The sequence below is a fragment of the Ostrea edulis genome, chromosome 2 (assembly GCF_947568905.1).
Source record: "Ostrea edulis chromosome 2, xbOstEdul1.1, whole genome shotgun sequence".
Classification (NCBI taxonomy): domain Eukaryota; kingdom Metazoa; phylum Mollusca; class Bivalvia; order Ostreida; family Ostreidae; genus Ostrea; species Ostrea edulis.
Window position 1 is genome coordinate 47895798 of NC_079165.1, and position 10848 is coordinate 47906645.

A 10848-nucleotide genomic window follows, 5' to 3' on the forward strand; every position below is an offset into this window, starting at 1 on the left:
GGGCGAACACTCTAACCTCTAGCCCAACGCGAAGAGGAAGATGCCTATTGTTTTTCAAGGTCAAAGGTCAAGGTTGCAGTATCACAGGAGGAAGATCTTTTAGACAGGATACAAACCGAACCGTAAGCTCCAAGATATTGCAAGTTGGTACTTTGATCATCATAATGAGAGGAAGATGCCTATTTTCGTCAAGGTCACAGTATAACCTTGTAAGCCATATACAGATCGAACTGTTGGGGCTAGGACCGTCAATCTTTATACACATACACCTTATGTCAAGTGGAGGATGCTTATCGTTTCTTAAAGCTAGAGGTCAAGGTCGTAGTAGCTGGATACAGACCGATTTCTTGGGGCAAGGACCATCAAACTTGGTATAGATGCATCTTATACCTAGTGAAAATATTACATGCTGATACTACTTGAAGCCAAGTTCTACAAATCATGGTGTAAGAAAAACACCCTAAAATAGCTTTTCACCGGCGTATTATGTATCGTTGGTGGTACGCTTGTTAGATCGAGGCAGACCAATGACAAACAACTTGATGGTGCAGGGATTTCGACAATCTCGTTTAAAGTCAGCATTTCGCAAATTCTATGGTTATTATAACAATCTAGTTTGCCAATACACCTTGTCATTAGGTCAAACGCTGTCTGACTTATTTCATATCGATTGGTGGGTCGTTCTTGGCACACTCATTTTGACTGCGGATAACTGCGTTTACCTGATCAAGATATAGGGCTCACGGCAGGTGTTACAGGTCGACAGGGGATGCTTACTCCTCCTGGGCACCTAATCCCACCTCTGGTATATATCCAGGGGTCTGTGTTCCCCCCAATTCTCTGTTTTGTATTGCCTACAGGAGTTAAGCGATTGATCACTGCTCGTTATCTTCACCTTTCAGTCAGACATGTTAATACATCCAAGTAATGTTACTTATGATGTAGTATACATACTAGAAAAAGGTATGTTATCAATAGAATTTACTTCATGTCACTGAATTGTTAAACATTTAAAAAAAAAAATAACACAAAGTTAACACTCCCTAATTTAGAAGTTTTTTCCATTGAAAAATTGTATTCCAGTACAAAGCTGGCTAGAAAAAACTACTTCCCAACTGCAGCTAGGCTGTTATAAATTCACGGGCTCTATACACTAAAAAAAAATACTGTGCACGACAACCAATGACGTCAGAAACTTGTGTAAAGTCACCAATAGACAAATTGTCTCTTACATAGACTTTTCAACACTTTACACGACCAATTCCTTTCGATAGGCTAGACTTTTTGATATCATAGACAGTTGCTTCGTCAACAAATATGGAAAACGCAAATATTCATATCTATTATCTAGTGATCAGTCATCCAAAAAATAACATTGCTAAAAGTACTCTGAAGTTGAAATAAAAAATACATGAAGGAAATCCTCATTGACAATATCTTCGTAGTCTTTGTTGATCAGGTCTTCCAACAGTCTGTATGAATTCTCATGGGCACGAATTATGCTCCTTTGTTAGCTGACCTGTTTCTATATTCTTGTGAAGCAGAATTTATTCCAAAACTTCTACTTGAGAAGAAAAAATCCTTGCTTTGGCCTTCAATTCGACATTTAGATATATCGACGACGTTTTATCTATTTTATTAACAATAATTTCTGCTTCATACTTAGGCATAAGGTGTGAATGTCCCGGGCCCTCGGAGATGAACTTAAAAACAGATGCCCCGTGTCACATTACGTGTGGCACGCTTAAGGACCCTCATTGCTCAATGGCCGTTAGCGCCGAGCATAGGCCTAAATTTGAAGCCCGTCACCGGTCTTGCTGACGTCTCCATATGAGTGAAAAATTCTCGACCGAGACGTTAAGCAAGATGCAATCAATCCTATAAACTTGAAGGTTCCTATGTTTTCCCTATCAGTCATTAAAATCCCTATAAAGCCCTATATATCCAAAATAAATGACATTCCTATTTTCAAAAATGATTTTAAAGTAGGTCAAATGCCAAGGTCAAAAGGTTTAGTACCAACGGAAAGGTCTTGTCACAAGGATTACTCATGTGAAATATCAAAGCTCTATCACTTACTGTTCAAAAGTTATTAGCAAGGTTAAAGTTTTCAAAAAGTAGGTCAAACTCCAAGGTCAAGAAATGTTGGTACCCACGGAAAGGTCTTGCCACAAGGATTACTCATGTGAAATAACAAAGCTTTATCCCTTAACTGTTCAAAAGATATTAGCAAGGTTAAAGTTTCAGACAGAATGACAGACAGGACAAAAACAATATGCCCACCGATCTTCGATCTCGGGGGCATAAAGAGAGAGACACCCCCCCCCCCCCCCCCAAAAAAAACACACCAAACAACCAGGAGCTGATGCTATATTGATATTTAATTAGATTGTTATGAAGAGAATAACTATGATGATTGTATGAGAAGTGTCTATTGGATGGAAATCTGTCCACATCTTTTGTCTTTGTTGATGTTTAATTTTATTTCTTCTCCAGTAAGATACTATGCTTACTAGATTTTTTATGTAGAAACAATAAACTTTTATACAATTTATTTAAGAAAACCCCCCATTTATTTCTATAAATCTGTTGTAAAAATCCCTATATTTGCCCTATAAACTGCAAAAAATTCCTATAATCTTATATTTTTTTAGGCCAAAAGTGGCTTGACACTCTGCGATATGCAAGAGTTTGTTCTGCGTATGGTCAATTTTTAAATCGAGGCAGGCTACTGACAAACAAGTTGATGGTGCATGGGTTCCAACAGTCTCGTTTAAAGGTCAACTGAAACGATTTTCAAAGTTCGTTTTTCAAATAAATTCCGTAAGAAAATACCATTCCTTAAATGTTTTCACATAAGAATAATTTTTGTTTCGATCATCCAGGTAGATACGACATCGTTAATTTCAACCCGGTAAATTTTATTGTATGAGTTATCTGCCCTTTAGGCGAACCTGATATTTCAATATGGCGGCACGATATGAAAATCATTCGGAAGATTGTATTCCTGAAATAGATATATCGCTTAGTGTTAATGTGCAGCCCTGCCAATACGAACCAGTTGTACAGCGAGACGCATCCCCACTAGTGGAAAACGATAGTTATTCAGAAAACAGCGAGGATCAATCGGACGAATGCCCTTCACCTGTTCACCATCTGATATGCGAGGTCGATATGCAATGGTTTGTTAATTTAGGCTAATTATTTATATGAGACTTTTAATGAAAACGAAACGATTACTCAAAGCTCAGAAGTGCATCAGCATGTATTTCTAAGACTAGTTTTCTATTATTCTAACAGGTGATCATATAGGCTAGTAATGTCATCGCAATGCCCTCAAGAAGGGAGTCCAAATGTTGCAGTGCATAGGATTGAAGAAGTGGGCGTGTCCTGCATCACAGATCACGAAGGTTTTGTTGTGGCAAACTGTCTCAACAGATTGGTTATAGGAACAGCTTATTATGAATGCATACAAAATATTGGTCCCTTGGAGGAGGGGGAATTGATTCACAAGTATGTATTTTGTTATGATTACTCAAAGTTAATATGGGGGGGGGGGGGGGGGGCGGCACTCGGTCTCCTGATTCACTATGACACGGCCATAGTCATAGTCATTAATGAAGCATTGTAAAATAAATGTCTAGATGCTATTAAATACCAATGTTCTTTAATATTTTCTAGATTGAAATTGCTAATTTATTTAAGTATTTCAAATAATTTAATGCAAATTAGTAGATAAAAATGAAAATAAGTATGTCAATGGTCAATGGGGCAGGCACTCGGTCTCCTGATTCACTATGAGCCATAGTCATAATGAACCTCTCCTATTTCAATATCTAAACCCACTGAATTGTTGACCCTTTTATGCACTTCCTTTCAAATAAACATAAAATGTGCCTCAATCAATTTCTTATGTTTTATCTTTACCCATTTTACTGTCTAACCATGTGTACATTTTATATCAATTTTAAATCAGAAATTAATTCCTGAAAAATCATTCATATTTAAAGTAACCCCATCCCCCCCACAATTTTTTTTTTTTTGGTTAGATGAAAGTCATCAATTATATTTGAAATTTTAAAATTCTTCATAATTTTTTTAACAGATTTTACAGACATCATGCATATTGGAGATCTGGTAGTAGCTTGGGAAAAACAATTGGAAAGTTCTTCTATCCTGCGTTGTGACTATGATAAGAAATCATTCCATCACAACAGTACTGTGGATTTAAATACCCTTTGGTATTAATTTAAATGTGTGATAAATTCTTAATGCATTTTTCATAAGTGATATAAATAAATATAAACAAGTAAACATAGTTTGATGTTCAGTTTTTATATTGTACATAATATATATCACCAATTTACATATATGTAATTTGGGTTAAATCCAAAAGGTCTACAGGTCCCAGTCACCTGAGTTTGACACATGTTGGTAGGAATTTGTGATCGGGGCAGGAGAATTACCAACAACATCCATTATATTAACTTCCTGGAGTTTCTGTAGGAGCCAAACTGATCACTTCCTGCATCAATTCAAAGGCTTAATCTGAAATATAACAAAACGTTACAATTCAATAAACATGTACTTATTGTCTAGTATTATGAATATCCACTCACATACATACTAATTATGTGGGTCAATTTAAAAAATGTACATATTTGAGGTGAAGAAAAACAAAAAAATTCAAATGTCGCAGAAAATTAATTTTCATATTAATGAAGCATTGTAAAATAAATGTCTAGATACTATTAAATACCAATGTTCTTTAATATTTTCTAGATTGAAATTGCTAATTTATTCAAGTATTTCAAATAATTTAATGCAAATTAGTAGATAAAAATGAAAATACGTATGTCAATGGTCAAAATTGACCTACATGTAAAATTTGTACATGTATTCCGTTTCTTTTTCCAACAACTGGATTTATTTAATGATACAAGTTTAATTTTCCATCTCATAATTATAAGAATATTATCAAAACTATGGTTGTAAGAAATATTCATTTATCAATTTCACAATTTATCTATTTAGTAAATTGTAAAATTGCTTCTTTTGGGGGGTTGGGGGGGGGTTCTGTAACTTGGGAAATTTGCATAGTATCAGCATGGATAAATAAATATATGCTCTGCATTTAATTAATCAAATGTGGATCATGTGTACTTAGTCATGTTGCATGTATATCATAAAGCTGATTAAGTATACTCGACTAGTGATATTTTTATTGTACTACTACTTGTGTAGATTTTTCTATACCTATTTCTGGATTTTATATTAATTATTGTACTTCAGAGAAAACTCAGTACAAATATGTGTGCTATATTTACTTGTTTTAAAATCATTTACCTTTATGGCTTAAAAATAATGAATTTTAGAAAAATTTACAATTTTTTCATGTTTGACACTGTATTGAGTTTGTATTCAAATTTAGTAACAGTATCGAGAGTAACATCATGGACAAAGTGTAAAAAATCTAAAGGGCATGAGTGTAGAACACAAGTGAAAAAATATTCAGATTTTATACAAAGTTACTTAACATGCATATTGGCTATGATTCTAATTTACACATTTGCAAAAGTTCACTTCAATCTAGAATAATATTCATAGATATTTACTTGATATCCTTCACCTAACTTGTATACATATGTATGTACATGTATGTTACATGAACAATTGAACATTCAAAGTATCCATTAAATTTACACCAATGTGTAATATTATTGAAAACAAATTTGATAATACAATTCATGTCATTTTGTGGCTCTAGTACAAATCTTGCAATCATTCCATATGTGGTTTGTGTAGTCATTTCATAAGTGTTTGTCCCATTCATGATTTAATCATTTTGAATGGCAGGATCATATGACATTGAATGGAATTGGTTGTTTTTGTTGATTGTCTTGGAATTGGGTGGTGGGGGAAGAATGATTCGGACATTGTCATCAACTTCTAACTCATATAAACTGATATAAACAAATGAATGAAAGTAAACTTCAGTTATGAATGACTTGTGTGACTGCATGAAGGGGGGGGGGGGGGGTAATAAAAATAAGCTTCAGTATGAAATAATTGTGTGACGGGTGGGGGTAGAGGATATTCGTATAGAGAACAAATAAACAAATAAATCGTGTCATACTATATCAATGTCAATAAAAAAGCCAATATCATTTACATCAAAACTTACGTTCTTTTCTCCACAGCTCTGGAAGTTTTGTTTATGAAGGGGAAAGTCCAAATCTGTTTTCCGTTTTCGGCCCTTTCAGGTCTTTGTAGCTACGTGTAGCGGTTTGTAATCAAAGAGAATTGGGATTGGCTTTTTCTTTCATTGCATTCTTGAGTGTTCCATGCAAAGACCATGCCATGGACAGCTGATGGACGGCTTATTATGTAGGCCTAACAGTCCTCAATAGAGTGCTTCGACGGCCAATAATTAATCCATTGTTTTTAATTTCCCCACCCAAATTCCGCAATTTTTTGTGTGTGTAGGGAAACTAAACATTGTTACTCTGTCTATATTAAACCTTACAGTCAGGAACCGCACAAAACACCATATTTACTCGTTGTTTACCGGACGTCACCTGCTGATTAGCGTCTTTAGTTTCAATATGGCGGGTTCGTGTAAAGGGGCATAACTCCCGCAATATTTTCTGCTCTGACACAGGTGCGCTATCTTTATCCGCGCGTATCGCGGATATATGACCAAAATGAACCGAACAAACCCGCACAATCATTTTATACGATCTAAATGAAGCAAATACATACTTAATATGGAAAAAGTTATATTTCGTTTCAGTTGACCTTTAAAGTCAGTATTTCGCAAATTCTATGGTCGTTATAACGATCTAGTTTGGCAATACAACCTATAATTGGGGCAAATGCTGTCGGACGTGTTACATACCGACTGTTAGACCGTTCGTGGCACACTGATTTTGACTACGGATAACTCCGTTTACCTGCTCAAGACATAAGGCTCACGGCGGGTGTGACCGGTCGACAGGGGCTGCTTACTCCTTCTAGACACCTGATCCTACCTCTGGTGTGTTCAGGAGTCCGTGTTTGTCCATCTCTCTATTTTGTATTGCTTGTAGGAGTTATGAGATTACCACTGTTCGTTATATCTACCTTCCATGCATCAAGATGTAGAGCAGGAAGGCATCTGCCAAAATTATAAATTTCATGATCCTGGGGATAAAGACTGATCCTAGGGCGGGGCCAAACTTAGTGTATAGTGTTTGTTGTTTATGCGTAAAAGATTTAAGTAACATCTTCTTTAGTGCTATTGATACTAAATTGATATTTAGAAAGAACAGGTACTCCTTAACCAAAATTGTAAATTTGATGATCCCAGGGGTAGGGATTTTAGTAACAGGTTGGGGCCAAAATGGTCAGTTATATAAATATGTGAGAAATAGAATATGTTTAACTTCTTGATAACTACTATTCCAATTCCTTTTAACTTTTATATGAAGCACTTTTGGGACAATGAGGACATAAATTGTAAATTTAAGGAGTCCTGGCGCTTTAGAGGAAGGGCTAAAATTGACAAATATTTAATTGTCTTCTTTACAACCGCATATCTATAAGAAAAGCTAAATAATATAGAGCAGAAAGGCTTTTCCAAAATTGTAAATTTCAAGAGCCTCGGGGTAGAGTTTCTGACTCCAGGGTGTAGTCAAAATTGATATATATAGTGTTTATGTGCAAAACATGTAAATGATATTTGCTATTGATACTAAATGGATATTTGAAGAAGTAGGTAGTACTTTACCAAAATTGTAAATTTCATGACCCTAGGGGGTAAGGGTTCGGTTTCAGGGTGTAGCCAAAATCATTGTAGTAATTATTGTGTTTATCTTTTGAAGGATTTCTTTAAGTTTATTGGCACAGCAACCTCGGGGTTTTGACTTTCAGGGTGGGTCCAAATTAGTGATATCGTTTAATGATAATACCTATATTATATCTTTGCTTCTCACAATTGATTGTATCTTGTTTAATGTCTCTCGAGAGAATTTTTCACTCATATGTAGACGACACCAAGACCGCTTACGGCCATTGAGCAGTGAGGGTTCTTAAGCATGCCTCACCTACTGTGACACGGGACATCCGTTTTTAAAGACCCAAAAATAATTCTCCACGGATCACTGGATGTGGGCGGAGCTCATCTATGATTATTGTTATTAAAACACTTAAAAATGCATATATTGATGAAAGATTTTTTCGTACATTTTTTGCACATTATTTTCTGCTATTCCTAAGTAAGCATTAAATTTTATACAGTACCAGCAAACTTACACATAAATATCATAATTATCCTAAGTTTCCCCCACCATTTGGGTCAGATCCCCTACGCCGGGGATCATCAAATTTACCATTTCGGTAAAAGACTACCTGCTCTTTCTAACTATCCATTTAGTTTCAATTTAGTATCAATAGCACTAAAGATGTTATTTAAGTGTGTTACACATAAACACTATATATAGTAAGTTTGGCCCCACCCTGGGGTCAGAACCTCTACCCCGGGGATTATGAAATTTACAATTTTGGTAGAGGCCTTCCTGCTCTAGATCACTGTGCATTTAGTTTTTCTTACAAGTTTGTGGTTCTTGAGAAGAAGAGTTATGAAAATTTCTCAATTTTCAGCAATTTTTGCCCCGCCCTTAGGACCCCAGAGGAGCGGGAATCCTGAAATTTACAACTCATGCCCCCTTGTTCCAAAGATGCTTCATACCAAATTTGAAAAGAACTGGTATGATAATATTTATGGAGAAGAAATTAAAAAATTTCTATTGTTCACACTGATCATTTTGGTCCCACCCTAATACCAAAATCCTTACCCTTGTGATCATCAAATTTATAATTTTGGTAAAGGACTACTTGCTCTTTCTAAATATCATTTTAAGTTTCAATAGCACTAAAGGTGTTATTTGGGTGTTTTACACATAAACACTATATAGTATGTTTGGCCCTGCCCTGGGGTCAGAACCTTACCCCGGGGAGCATGAAATTCACAATTTTGGTAGAAACCTTCCTACTATACAACACTATGCATTTAGTTGTTCTTACACGTGTGCGATTCTTGAGGAGAAGAGTTTTGGAAAATTGTCAATTTTCGGCAGTTTTTTTTTTCCGCCCCTAGGGCCCCAGGGGTGGACGAAATCTGAAATTTACAATTTATGTCCCCCTCGTTCTAAAAATGCTTCATACCAAATTTAAAAAGAATTGGAACAGTAGTTATCAAGAAGTTAAAAATTCTCAATTGTTAACGGACGACAACCAATACACAATATCCGAGTTGCCCGATAGTTCTTTCTCTTGGTTGAACTCTTACGCACAGTGAGACGCAAAATGTATTTTCGTGCACACGCGGTGGGTACAAATGTTTATCATTGTCTTCATATATTGCTGAAAGGATGATTACCAGACATCATGCAACCACCCAAACTGCTGGGACACACAATTTTTGTAAGTATATGAGTATTTATTAATGAAATAGCTCAAACAAAATCGATAATCACCATCTTTCTTTGATTAAAGTACATGTATCACTCGTGCAAAAGAGGAAATAAGAAATAGATTTCATATTTAGTTTAATGGCCTAATTCAAACAAATATTATTTTTGATATGGTCAGTTTAATGTTTATCAACGGCTGGTATCAACATGATTTACGCTTTCATAACTTTTATCCTTTTTTACATAGCCAGTCTATAATTTATGTATAGAACACTAAACATACTTCCATCATAGAGCTGATATCTCGGAAGTTGCGTATTGCAATAGTTCACCTGAGTAAACTCAGGTGACTTAAAAATTCTAAAGAACTTTTAGTAAACTTAAAATGGCAAAACTTTTCACAAATCAACAACATCAATACATCAGACTTTTCAACATTTTACACGACTATTCCTTGCTATAAATTAAGGACTACACTTTTTGACATCATAAGACAGTTGCTTCTTCAACAAAAATGGAAAACGTAAATATTCATATCTAGTGATCAGTCATCCAAAACATTACTTTGTTAAACACCACTGATTCCACGCACACGTACGTAAAAAATAAAAAAGAATATACTGGAGATCCTCATTTACACTATCTTCGTGGTCTTTGGTGATCAGGTCTTCCAACATCTTCGCTAGCCAAGGGTTTACGATCCGATCCGCTTCTCTACAAACCCTTGGCAGATTTAGTGCGATTTTCGTAGCCTCAACTTTCAGCATATGATTGGACACAGGGAAAGTCCACTGCTCAATCAAAGAACGTGTTACGTTAGATCATTTGCAAATCAAAGGAATTTAAATACCTACAACTGTCACTTGGCCGTGTATCAAATACATATTCAAACCAATGATGCCACGTGCGCATTTCAGACTCGTATTTGCGTAAAGAAGTGCATTTATTTATTACAGTACCGTGCCATAAGTTTAATATCAAACACCTCTTGTAATTCGTTGTTTTATGTTCTATCTATCCCAGATTTAGACAGTTGTGTCAGAGCTGCATGTATTTTCCTCAATTTGGAATTCACCTTACACACGTGGGCTCAACGACTACATATATTCCATGGGTTCACACGTGTTTATTTTCTAAATAATATTCTCACTGATTTATTTTTCAAGTAATAAATTAAGAGATAGTTAAATTTATCATTAATATTTTGAATGATTTACATACCACATTGCGTTACTCTCTGAGCGCAGCCATTTCTAAACTTTAAACAGTAGCTGAAACACGCATTTTCATTGGATAAGCATGATGTAATCCAAACAGTTGTTTTTTCCGTCCGCTAGAGGGCGCCATTTAAAGCTACGAAAATCGCACTATATCTACGAAGGGTTTGTAGAGAAGC

At 35.4% G+C, this 10848-nt stretch overlaps 1 long non-coding RNA gene across 1 annotated transcript; it reads left to right on the top strand.

Annotated features, from left to right (window-relative positions):
- The first annotated feature begins 2773 nt into the window (after positions 1-2773).
- Positions 2774-4318, top strand: LOC125671691 (uncharacterized). Its single transcript, XR_008799992.1, has 3 exons — positions 2774-3182; positions 3301-3513; positions 4106-4318. It is a non-coding gene; the product is annotated as an uncharacterized LOC125671691 (long non-coding RNA).
- The last annotated feature ends 6530 nt before the right edge of the window (positions 4319-10848 follow it).